The 12,902-nt window shown below is 59.6% G+C and overlaps 3 non-coding genes across 3 annotated transcripts; all 3 read right to left on the minus strand.

The window, feature by feature from the left end:
- Positions 1-364: 364 nt before the first annotated feature.
- On the minus strand, positions 365-483 carry LOC127602944 (5S ribosomal RNA). The gene has a single exon (XR_007962975.1). It is a non-coding gene; the product is annotated as a 5S ribosomal RNA (ribosomal RNA).
- Positions 484-963: 480 nt separating this feature from the next.
- LOC127602946 (5S ribosomal RNA) lies at positions 964-1,082 on the minus strand. Its single transcript, XR_007962977.1, has one exon. It is a non-coding gene; the product is annotated as a 5S ribosomal RNA (ribosomal RNA).
- A 480-nt stretch (positions 1,083-1,562) lies between these two features.
- Positions 1,563-1,681, minus strand: LOC127602947 (5S ribosomal RNA). Its single transcript, XR_007962978.1, has one exon. It is a non-coding gene; the product is annotated as a 5S ribosomal RNA (ribosomal RNA).
- Between the last annotated feature and the right edge of the window lie 11,221 nt (positions 1,682-12,902).

The raw sequence follows: 12,902 nt of genomic DNA on the forward strand, positions 1-12,902 counted from the left end.
AGGGGCCCGCTCCCGTGGTGGTTGGAGCGCGCAGCCTGTCAGGCTCGCATACAGTCCTCTGCGAGCACGCAGATGCGGTATTTGATGTTTGTTGCAAAAGTGGGCTTTTCCAGTGGAGGTGCAAAGGCATCCAGCAGGCGGAAATCCCAAGCTGCTTCATGTCCAAGTGCTATCATGACCGATCCCCGTGCAGACGGCTCCCTCTTTTGGACATTAATTTTATTCCAAAGAGACGTTGATCTGTCAAATCAACGTGAAGGAAACGATTTCAAACCACAGGATAAGTGAAAGTTGAATGACGAATGAATGCCAAAATTTTTGGAAAGAGCAGTGAATCGTGTTGAGAATTGGAGGTGGGTGCAAAAGCTTACAGCACCTGGTATTCCCAGGCGGTCTCCCATCCAAGTACTAACCAGGCCCGACCCTGCTTAGCTTCCGAGATCGGACGAGATCGGGCGTTCTCAGGGTAGTATGGCCGTAAGCGAGGGAAAACGTGAAAATTGTCCCCTTTATAGCAGACAAGGCACTTGCGGGTCGGGGATGGAGTAGTGGGGTGATTTTTTTTTTCATTTAATGACCTCCTCCCGAGAGCACGAAGGAGGGGCCCGCTCCCGTGGTGGTTGGAGCGCGCAGCCTGTCAGGCTCGCATACAGTCCTCTGCGAGCACGCAGATGCGGTATTTGATGTTTGTTGCAAAAGTGGGCTTTTCCAGTGGAGGTGCAAAGGCATCCAGCAGGCGGAAATCCCAAGCTGCTTCATGTCCAAGTGCTATCATGACCGATCCCCGTGCAGACGGCTCCCTCTTTTGGACATTAATTTTATTCCAAAGAGACGTTGATCTGTCAAATCAACGTGAAGGAAACGATTTCAAACCACAGGATAAGTGAAAGTTGAATGACGAATGAATGCCAAAATTTTTGGAAAGAGCAGTGAATCGTGTTGAGAATTGGAGGTGGGTGCAAAAGCTTACAGCACCTGGTATTCCCAGGCGGTCTCCCATCCAAGTACTAACCAGGCCCGACCCTGCTTAGCTTCCGAGATCGGACGAGATCGGGCGTTCTCAGGGTAGTATGGCCGTAAGCGAGGGAAAACGTGAAAATTGTCCCCTTTATAGCAGACAAGGCACTTGCGGGTCGGGGATGGAGTAGTGGGGTGATTTTTTTTTTCATTTAATGACCTCCTCCCGAGAGCACGAAGGAGGGGCCCGCTCCCGTGGTGGTTGGAGCGCGCAGCCTGTCAGGCTCGCATACGGTCCTCTGCGAGCACGCAGATGCGGTATTTGATGTTTGTTGCAAAAGTGGGCTTTTCCAGTGGAGGTGCAAAGGCATCCAGCAGGCGGAAATCCCAAGCTGCTTCATGTCCAAGTGCTATCATGACCGATCCCCGTGCAGACGGCTCCCTCTTTTGGACATTAATTTTATTCCAAAGAGACGTTGATCTGTCAAATCAACGTGAAGGAAACGATTTCAAACCACAGGATAAGTGAAAGTTGAATGACGAATGAATGCCAAAATTTTTGGAAAGAGCAGTGAATCGTGTTGAGAATTGGAGGTGGGTGCAAAAGCTTACAGCACCTGGTATTCCCAGGCGGTCTCCCATCCAAGTACTAACCAGGCCCGACCCTGCTTAGCTTCCGAGATCGGACGAGATCGGGCGTTCTCAGGGTAGTATGGCCGTAAGCGAGGGAAAACGTGAAAATTGTCCCCTTTATAGCAGACAAGGCACTTGCGGGTCGGGGATGGAGTAGTGGGGTGATTTTTTTTTTCATTTAATGACCTCCTCCCGAGAGCACGAAGGAGGGGCCCGCTCCCGTGGTGGTTGGAGCGCGCAGCCTGTCAGGCTCGCATACGGTCCTCTGCGAGCACGCAGATGCGGTATTTGATGTTTGTTGCAAAAGTGGGCTTTTCCAGTGGAGGTGCAAAGGCATCCAGCAGGCGGAAATCCCAAGCTGTTTCATGTCCAAGTGCTATCATGACCGATCCCCGTGCAGACGGCTCCCTCTGTTGGACATTAATTTTATTCCAAAGAGACGTTGATCTGTCAAATCAACGTGACCTGCTGCCCGCCGCAATCGCCGCCGGGCCGGCCCGCACCCCGCCATTGAGACTGAACGGGGATTATTATTTTTTTAACTCGGCCGCCGGGCGGGGGCGGGCATCGCCCCCGGTACCTCCAGCCGCTACTATTTCCGCGGGACGCGTTCCAACACTATTAACCCCGGCCAAGAGGCCTCTTCCCCAGCCACACTCGGCCACCGGGCCGGCCCGCACCCTGCATTTGAGACTGAACGGGGATTATTTATTTTTTTAACTTGGCCGCCGGGCCGGGGCGGGCATTGCCCCCGGTACCTCCAGCCGCTACTATTTCCGCGGGCCGCGTTCCAACACTATTCACCCCGGCCAAGAGGCCTCTTCCCCGGCCACACTCGTCCGCCGGGCCGGCCCGCACCCCGCCATTGAGACTGCACGGGAATTATTATTTTTTTTATCTCTCAAACTGTCCAAGAGGCCTGCTGCCCGCCGCACTCGCCGCCGGGCCGGCCCGCACCCCGCCATTGAGACTGAACGGGGATTATTATTTTTTTAACTCGGCCGCCGGGCGGGGGCGGGCATCGCCCCCAGTACCTCCAGCCGCTACTATTTCCGCGGGACGCGTTCCAACACTATTAACCCCGGCCAAGAGGCCTCTTCCCCAGCCACACTCGGCCACCGGGCCGGCCCGCACCCTGCATTTGAGACTGAACGGGGATTATTTATTTTTTTAACTTGGCCGCCGGGCCGGGGCGGGCATCGCCCCCGGTACCTCCAGCCGCTACTATTTCCGCGGGCCGCGTTCCAACACTATTCACCCCGGCCAAGAGGCCTCTTCCCCGGCCACACTCGTCCGCCGGGCCGGCCCGCACCCCGCCATTGAGACTGCACGGGAATTATTATTTTTTTTATCTCTCAAACTGTCCAAGAGGCCTGCTGCCCGCCGCACTCGCCGCCGGGCCGGCCCGCACCCCGCCATTGACTCTGCATGGGAATTATTATTTTTTTATCTCTCAACCTGTCCAAGAGGCCTGCTGCCCGCCGCAATCGCTGCCGGGCCGGCCCGCACCCTGCCATTGAGACTGAACGGGGATTATTTATTTTTTTAACTTGGCCGCCGGGCCGGGGCGGGCATCGCCCCCGGTACCTCCAGCCGCTACTATTTCCGCGGGCCGTGTTCCAACACTATTCACCCCGGCCAAGAGGCCTATTCCCCGGCCCGCACCCCGCCATTGAGACTGCATGGGAATTATTATTTTTTTATCTCTCAACCTGTCCAAGAGGCCTGCTGCCCGCCGCAATCGCCGCCGGGCCGGCCCGCACCCTGCCATTGAGACTGAACGGGGATTATTTATTTTTTTAACTTGGCCGCCGGGCCGGGGCGGGCATCGCCCCCGGTACCTCCAGCCGCTACTATTTCCGCGGGCCGCGTTCCAACACTATTCACCCCGGCCAAGAGGCCTATTCCCCGGCCCGCACCCCGCCATTGAGACTGCACGGGAATTATTATTTTTTTATCTCTCAACCTGTCCAAGAGGCCGGCTGCCCGCCGCACTCGCCGCCGGGCAGGCCCGCACCCCTCCATTGAGACTGCACGGGAATTATTATTTTTTTATCTCTCAACCTGTCCAAGAGGCCTGCTGCCCGCCGCACTCGCCGCCGGGCCGGCCCGCACCCCGCCATTGAGACTGCATGGGAATTATTATTTTTTTATCTCTCAACCTGTCCAAGAGGCCTGCTGCCCGCCGCAATCGCCGCCGGGCCGGCCCGCACCCCGCCATTGAGACTGAACGGGGATTATTATTTTTTTTAACTCGGCCGCCGGGCCGCGGCGGGCTTCGCCCCCGGTACCTCCAGCCGCTACTATTTCCGCGGGCCGCGTTCCAACACTATTAACCCCGGCCAAGAGGCCTCTTCCCCGGCCACACTCGGCCACCGGGCCGGCCGGCACCCTGCCATTGAGACTGCATGGGAATTATTATTTTTTTATCTCTCAACCTGTCCAAGAGGCCTGCTGCCCGCCGCACTCGCCGCCGGGCAGGCCCGCACCCCGCCATTGAGACTGCACGGGAATTATTATTTTTTTATCTCTCAGCCTGTCCAAAAGGCCTGCTGCCCGCCGCACTCGCCGCCTGGCCGGCCCGCACCCCGCCATTGAGACTGCACGGGGATTATTATTTTTTTATCTCTCAACCTGTCCAAGAGGCCTGCTGCCCGCCGCAATCGCCGCCGGGCCGGCCCGCACCCTGCCATTGAGACTGAACGGGGATTATTTATTTTTTTAACTTGGCTGCCGGCCCGGGGCGGGCATCGCCGCCGGTAACTCCAGCCGCTACTATTTCCGCGGGCCGCGTTCCAACATATTCACCCCGGCCAAGAGGCCTCTTCCCCGGCCACACTCGTCCGCCGGGCCGGCCCGCACCCCGCCATTGAGACTGCACGGGAATTATTATTTTTATATCTCTCAACCTGTCCAAGAGGCCTGCTGCCCGCCGCAATCGCCGCCGGGCCGGCCCGCACCCTGCCATTGAGACTGAACGGGGATTATTTATTTTTTTAACTTGGCCGCCGGGCCGGGGCGGGCATCGCCCCCGGTACCTCCAGCCGCTACTATTTCCGCGGGCCGTGTTCCAACACTATTCACCCCGGCCAAGAGGCCTATTCCCCGGCCCGCACCCCGCCATTGAGACTGCATGGGAATTATTATTTTTTTATCTCTCAACCTGTCCAAGAGGCCTGCTGCCCGCCGCAATCGCCGCCGGGCCGGCTCGCACCCTGCCATTGAGACTGAACGGGGATTATTTATTTTTTTAACTTGGCCGCCGGGCCGGGGCGGGCATCGCCCCCGGTACCTCCAGCCGCTACTATTTCCGCGGGCCGTGTTCCAACACTATTCACCCCGGCCAAGAGGCCTATTCCCCGGCCCGCACCCCGCCATTGAGACTGCACGGGAATTATTATTTTTTTATCTCTCAACCTGTCCAAGAGGCCTGCTGTCCGCCGCACTCGCCGCCGGGCCGGCCCGCACCCCGCCATTGAGACTGAACGGGGATTATTATTTTTTTTAACTCGGCCTCCGGGCCGGGGCGGGCTTCGCCCCCGGTACCTCCAGCCGCTTCTATTTACGCGCGCCGCGTTCCAACATATTCACCCCGGCCAAGAGGCCTATTCCCCGGCCCGCACCCCGCCATTGAGACTGCATGGGAATTATTATTTTTTTATCTCTCAACCTGTCCAAGAGGCCTGCTGCCCGCCGCAATCGCCGCCGGGCCGGCCCGCACCCTGCCATTGAGACTGCATGGGAATTATTATTTTTTTATCTCTCAACCTGTCCAAGAGGCCTGCTGCCCGCCGCACTCGCCGCCGGGCAGGCCCGCACCCCGCCATTGAGACTGCACGGGAATTATTATTTTTTTATCTCTCAGCCTGTCCAAAAGGCCTGCTGCCCGCCGCACTCGCCGCCTGGCCGGCCCGCACCCCGCCATTGAGACTGCACGGGGATTATTATTTTTTTATCTCTCAACCTGTCCAAGAGGCCTGCTGCCCGCCGCAATCGCCGCCGGGCCGGCCCGCACCCCGCCATTAAGATTGAACGGGGATTATTATTTTTTTAACTTGGCCGCCGGGCCGGGGCGGGCATCGCCCCCGGTACCTCCAGCCGCTACTATTTCCGCGGGCCGTGTTCCAACACTATTCACCCCGGCCAAGAGGCCTATTCCCCGGCCCGCACCCCGCCATTGAGACTGCATGGGAATTATTATTTTTTTATCTCTCAACCTGTCCAAGAGGCCTGCTGCCCGCCGCAATCGCCGCCGGGCCGGCCCGCACCCTGCCATTGAGACTGAACGGGGATTATTTATTTTTTTAACTTGGCTGCCGGCCCGGGGCGGGCATCGCCGCCGGTAACTCCAGCCGCTACTATTTCCGCGGGCCGCGTTAAAACATATTCACCCCGGCCAAGAGGCCTCTTCCCCGGCCACACTCGTCCGCCGGGCCGGCCCGCACCCCGCCATTGAGACTGCACGGGAATTATTATTTTTATATCTCTCAACCTGTCCAAGAGGCCTGCTGCCCGCCGCAATCGCCGCCGGGCCGGCCCGCACCCTGCCATTGAGACTGAACGGGATTATTTATTTTTTTAACTTGGCCGCCGGGCCGGGGCGGGCATCGCCCCCGGTACCTCCAGCCGCTACTATTTCCGCGGGCCGTGTTCCAACACTATTCACCCCGGCCAAGAGGCCTATTCCCCGGCCCGCACCCCGCCATTGAGACTGCATGGGAATTATTATTTTTTTATCTCTCAACCTGTCCAAGAGGCCTGCTGCCCGCCGCAATCGCCGCCGGGCCGGCCCGCACCCTGCCATTGAGACTGAACGGGGATTATTTATTTTTTTAACTTGGCCGCCGGGCCGGGGCGGGCATCGCCCCCGGTACCTCCAGCCGCTACTATTTCCGCGGGCCGTGTTCCAACACTATTCACCCCGGCCAAGAGGCCTATTCCCCGGCCCGCACCCCGCCATTGAGACTGCACGGGAATTATTATTTTTTTATCTCTCAACCTGTCCAAGAGGCCTGCTGCCCGCCGCACTCGCCGCCGGGCCGGCCCGCACCCCGCCATTGAGACTGAACGGGGATTATTATTTTTTTTAACTCGGCCTCCGGGCCGGGGCGGGCTTCGCCCCCGGTACCTCCAGCCGCTTCTATTTACGCGCGCCGCTTTCCAACATATTCACCCCGGCCAAGAGGCCTATTCCCCGGCCCGCACCCCGCCATTGAGACTGCATGGGAATTATTATTTTTTTATCTCTCAACCTGTCCAAGAGGCCTGCTGCCCGCCGCAATCGCCGCCGGGCCGGCCCGCACCCTGCCATTGAGACTGAACGGGAATTATTATTTTTTTATCTCTCAACCTGTCCAAGAGTCCTGCTGCCCGCCGCACTCGCCGCCGGGCCGGCCCGCACCCTGCCATTGAGACTGAACGGGGATTATTTATTTTTTTAACTTGGCCGCCGGCCCGGGGCGGGCATCGCCCCCGGTACCTCCAGCCGCTACTATTTCCGCGGGCCGTGTTCCAACACTATTCACCCCGGCCAAGAGGCCTATTCCCCGGCCCGCACCCCGCCATTGAGACTGCACGGGAATTATTATTTTTTTATCTCTCAACCTGTCCAAGAGGCCTGCTGCCCGCCGCAATCGCCGCCGGGCCGGCCCGCACCCTGCCATTGAGACTGAACGGGGATTATTTATTTTTTTAACTTGGCCGCCGGCCCGGGGCGGGCATCGCCCCCGGTACCTCCAGCCGCTACTATTTCCGCGGGCCGTGTTCCAACACTATTCACCCCGGCCAAGAGGCCTATTCCCCGGCCCGCACCCCGCCATTGAGACTGCACGGGAATTATTATTTTTTTATCTCTCAACCTGTCCAAGAGGCCTGCTGCCCGCCGCACTCGCCGCCGGGCCGGCCCGCACCCCGCCATTAAGACTGAACGGGGATTATTATTTTTTTAACTCGGCCTCCGGGCCGGGGCGTGCTTCGCCCCCGGTACCTCCAGCCGCTTCTATTTACGCGCGCCGCGTTCCAACATATTCACCCCGGCCAAGAGGCCTATTCCCCGGCCCGCACCCCGCCATTGAGACTGCATGGGAATTATTATTTTTTTATCTCTCAACCTGTCCAAGAGGCCTGCTGCCCGCCGCAATCGCCGCCGGGCCGGCCCGCACCCTGCCATTGAGACTGAACGGGAATTATTATTTTTTTATCTCTCAACCTGTCCAAGAGGCCTGCTGCCCGCCGCACTCGCCGCCGGGCCGGCCCGCACCCTGCCATTGAGACTGAACGGGGATTATTTATTTTTTTAACTTGGCCGCCGGGCCAGGGCGGGCATCGCCCCCGGTCCCTCCAGCCGCTACTATTTCCGCGGGCCGTGTTCCAACACTATTCACCCCGGCCAAGATTCCTATTCCCCGGCCCGCACCCCGCCATTGAGACTGCATGGGAATTATTATTTTTTTATCTCTCAACCTGTCCAAGAGGCCTGCTGCCCGCCGCAATCGCCGCCGGGCCGGCCCGCACCCTGCCATTGAGACTGAACGGGGATTATTTATTTTTTTAACTTGGCCGCCGGGCCGGGGCGGGCATCGCCCCCGGTACCTCCAGCCGCTACTAATTCCGCGGGCCGTGTTCCAACACTATTCACCCCGGCCAAGAGGCCTATTCCCTGGCCCGCACCCCACCATTGAGACTGCACGGGAATTATTATTTTTTTATCTCTCAACCTGTCCAAGAGGCCTGCTGCCCGCCGCACTCGCCGCCGGGCCGGCCCGCACCCCGCCATTGAGACTGAACGGGGATTATTATTTTTTTTAACTCGGCCTCCGGGCCGGGGCGGGCTTCGCCCCCGGTACCTCCAGCCGCTTCTATTTACGCGCGCCGCGTTCCAACATATTCACCCCGGCCAAGAGGCCTATTCCCCGGCCCGCACCCCGCCATTGAGACTGCATGGGAATTATTATTTTTTTATCTCTCAACCTGTCCAAGAGGCCTGCTGCCCGCCGCAATCGCCGCCGGGCCGGCCCGCACCCTGCCATTGAGACTGAACGGGAATTATTATTTTTTTATCTCTCAACCTGTCCAAGAGGCCTGCTGCCCGCCGCACTCGCCGCCGGGCCGGCCCGCACCCTGCCATTGAGACTGAACGGGGATTATTTATTTTTTTAACTTGGCCGCCGGCCCGGGGCGGGCATCGCCCCCGGTACCTCCAGCCGCTACTATTTCCGCGGGCCGTGTTCCAACACTATTCACCCCGGCCAAGAGGCCTATTCCCCGGCCCGCACCCCGCCATTGAGACTGCACGGGAATTATTATTTTTTTATCTCTCAACCTGTCCAAGAGGCCTGCTGCCCGCCGCAATCGCCGCCGGGCCGGCCCGCACCCTGCCATTGAGACTGAACGGGGATTATTTATTTTTTTAACTTGGCCGCCGGCCCGGGGCGGGCATCGCCCCCGGTACCTCCAGCCGCTACTATTTCCGCGGGCCGTGTTCCAACACTATTCACCCCGGCCAAGAGGCCTATTCCCCGGCCCGCACCCCGCCATTGAGACTGCACGGGAATTATTATTTTTTTATCTCTCAACCTGTCCAAGAGGCCTGCTGCCCGCCGCACTCGCCGCCGGGCCGGCCCGCACCCCGCCATTAATACTGAACGGGGATTATTATTTTTTTAACTCGGCCTCCGGGCCGGGGCGGGCTTCGCCCCCGGTACCTCCAGCCGCTTCTATTTACGCGCGCCGCGTTCCAACATATTCACCCCGGCCAAGAGGCCTATTCCCCGGCCCGCACCCCGCCATTGAGACTGCATGGGAATTATTATTTTTTTATCTCTCAACCTGTCCAAGAGGCCTGCTGCCCGCCGCACTCGCCGCCGGGCCGGCCCGCACCCCGCCATTGAGACTGAACGGGGCTTATTATTTTTTTTAACTCGGCCTCCGGGCCGGGGCGGGCTTCGCCCCCGGTACTTCCAGCCGCTTCTATTTACGCGCGCCGCGTTCCAACATATTCACCCCGGCCAAGAGGCCTATTCCCCGGCCCGCACCCCGCCATTGAGACTGCATGGGAATTATTATTTTTTTATCTCTCAACCTGTCCAAGAGGCCTGCTGCCCGCCGCAATCGCCGCCGGGCCGGCCCGCACCCTGCCATTGAGACTGAACGGGATTATTTATTTTTTTAACTTGGCCGCCGGGCCGGGGCGGGCATCGCCCCCGGTACCTCCAGCCGCTACTATTTCCGCGGGCCGTGTTCCAACACTATTCACCCCGGCCAAGAGGCCTATTCCCCGGCCCGCACCCCGCCATTGAGACTGCACGGGAATTATTATTTTTTTATCTCTCAACCTGTCCAAGAGGCCTGCTGCCCGCCGCAATCGCCGCCGGGCCGGCCCGCACCCTGCCATTGAGACTGAACGGGAATTATTATTTTTTTATCTCTCAACCTGTCCAAGAGGCCTGCTGCCCGCCGCACTCGCCGCCGGGCCGGCCCGCACCCTGCCATTGAGACTGAACGGGGATTATTTATTTTTTTAACTTGGCCGCCGGGCCGGGGCGGGCATCGCCCCCGGTCCCTCCAGCCGCTACTATTTCCGCGGGCCGTGTTCCAACACTATTCACCCCGGCCAAGAGGCCTATTCCCCGGCCCGCACCCCGCCATTGAGACTGCACGGGAATTATTATTTTTTTTATCTCTCAACCTGTCCAAGAGGCCTGCTGCCCGCCGCACTCGCCGCCGGGCCGGCCCGCACCCCGCCATTAAGACTGAACGGGGATTATTATTTTTTTAACTCGGCCTCCGGGCCGGGGCGTGCTTCGCCCCCGGTACCTCCAGCCGCTTCTATTTACGCGCGCCGCGTTCCAACATATTCACCCCGGCCAAGAGGCCTATTCCCCGGCCCGCACCCCGCCATTCAGACTGCATGGGAATTATTATTTTTTTATCTCTCAACCTGTCCAAGAGGCCTGCTGCCCGCCGCAATCGCCGCCGGGCCGGCCCGCACCCTGCCATTGAGACTGAACGGGAATTATTATTTTTTTTATCTCTCAACCTGTCCAAAAGGCCTGCTGCCCGCCGCACTCGCCGCCGGGCCGGCCCGCACCCTGCCATTGAGACTGAACGGGGATTATTTATTTTTTTAACTTGGCCGCCGGGCCGGGGCGGGCATCGCCCCCGGTCCCTCCAGCCGCTACTATTTCCGCGGGCCGTGTTCCAACACTATTCACCCCGGCCAAGAGGCCTATTCCCCGGCCCGCACCCCGCCATTGAGACTGCATGGGAATTATTATTTTTTTATCTCTCAACCTGTCCAAGAGGCCTGCTGCCCGCCGCAATCGCCGCCGGGCCGGCCCGCACCCTGCCATTGAGACTGAACGGGGATTATTTATTTTTTTAACTTGGCCGCCGGGCCGGGGCGGGCATCGCCCCCGGTACCTCCAGCCGCTACTATTTCCGCGGGCCGTGTTCCAACACTATTCACCCCGGCCAAGAGGCCTATTCCCCGGCCCGCACCCCGCCATTGAGACTGCACGGGAATTATTATTTTTTTATCTCTCAACCTGTCCAAGAGGCCTGCTGCCCGCCGCACGCCGCCGGGCCGGCCCGCACCCCGCCATTGAGACTGAACGGGGATTATTATTTTTTTTAACTCGGCCTCCGGGCCGGGGCGGGCTTCGCCCCCGGTACCTCCAGCCGCTTCTATTTACGCGCGCCGCGTTCCAACATATTCATCCCGGCCAAGAGGCCTCTTCCCCGGCCACACTCGTCCGCCGGGCCGGACTCCAGCCGCTACTATTTCCGCGGGCCGTGTTCCAACACTATTCACCCCGGCCAAGAGGCCTATTCCCCGGCCCGCACCCCGCCATTGAGACTGCACGGGAATTATTATTTTTTTATCTCTCAACCTGTCCAAGAGGCCTGCTGCCCGCCGCACTCGCCGCCGGGCCGGCCCGCACCCCGCCATTGAGACTGAACGGGGATTATTATTTTTTTTAACTCGGCCTCCGGGCCGGGGCGGGCTTCGCCCCCGGTACCTCCAGCCGCTTCTATTTACGCGCGCCGCGTTCCAACATATTCACCCCGGCCAAGAGGCCTATTCCCCGGCCCGCACCCCGCCATTGAGACTGCATGGGAATTATTATTTTTTTATCTCTCAACCTGTCCAAGAGGCCTGCTGCCCGCCGCAATCGCCGCCGGGCCGGCCCGCACCCCGCCATTGAGACTGAACGGGATTATTTATTTTTTTAACTTGGCCGCAGGGGCGGGCATCGCCCCCGGTACCTCCAGCCGCTACTATTTCCGCGGGCCGTGTTCCAACACTATTCACCCCGGCCAAGAGGCCTATTCCCCGGCCCGCACCCCGCCATTGAGACTGCACGGGAATTATTATTTTTTTATCTCTCAACCTGTCCAAGAGGCCTGCTGCCCGCCGCACTCGCCGCCGGGCCGGCCCGCACCCCGCCATTGAGACTGAACGGGGATTATTATTTTTTTTAACTCGGCCTCCGGGCCGGGGCGGGCTTCGCCCCCGGTACCTCCAGCCGCTTCTATTTATGCGCGGCGCGCTCCAACATATTCACCCCGGCCAAGAGGCCTATTCCCCGGCCCGCACCCCGCCATTGAGACTGCATGGGAATTATTATTTTTTTATCTCTCAACCTGTCCAAGAGGCCTGCTGCCCGCCGCAATCGCCGCCGGGCCGGCCCGCACCCTGCCATTGATACTGAACGGGAATTATTATTTTTTTATCTCTCAATCTGTCCAAGAGGCCTGCTGCCCGCCGCACTCGCCGCCGGGCCGGCCCGCACCCTGCCATTGAGACTGAACGGGGATTATTTATTTTTTTAACTTGGCCGCCGGCCCGGGGCGGGCTTCGCCCCCGGTACCTCCAGCCGCTACTATTTCCGCGGGCCGTGTTCCAACACTATTCACCCCGGCCAAGAGGCCTATTCGCCGGCCCGCACCCCGCCATTGAGACTGCACGGGAATTATTATTTTTTTATCTCTCAACCTGTCCAAGAGGCCTGCTGCCCGCCGCAATCGCCGCCGGGCCGGCCCGCACCCTGCCATTGAGACTGAACGGGGATTATTTATTTTTTTAACTTGGCCGCCGGGCCGGGGCGGGCATCGCCCCCGGTACCTCCAGCCGCTACTATTTCCGCGGGCCGTGTTCCAACACTATTCACCCCGGCCAAGAGGCCTATTCCCCGGCCCGCACCCCGCCATTGAGACTGCACGGGAATTATTATTTTTTTATCTCTCAACCTGTCCAAGAGGCCTGCTGCCCGCCGCACTCGCCGCCGGGCCGGCCCGCACCCCGCCATTGA

Source organism: Hippocampus zosterae, chromosome 6, assembly GCF_025434085.1.
Source record: "Hippocampus zosterae strain Florida chromosome 6, ASM2543408v3, whole genome shotgun sequence".
In the NCBI taxonomy this organism is placed as follows: Eukaryota; Metazoa; Chordata; class Actinopteri; order Syngnathiformes; family Syngnathidae; genus Hippocampus; species Hippocampus zosterae.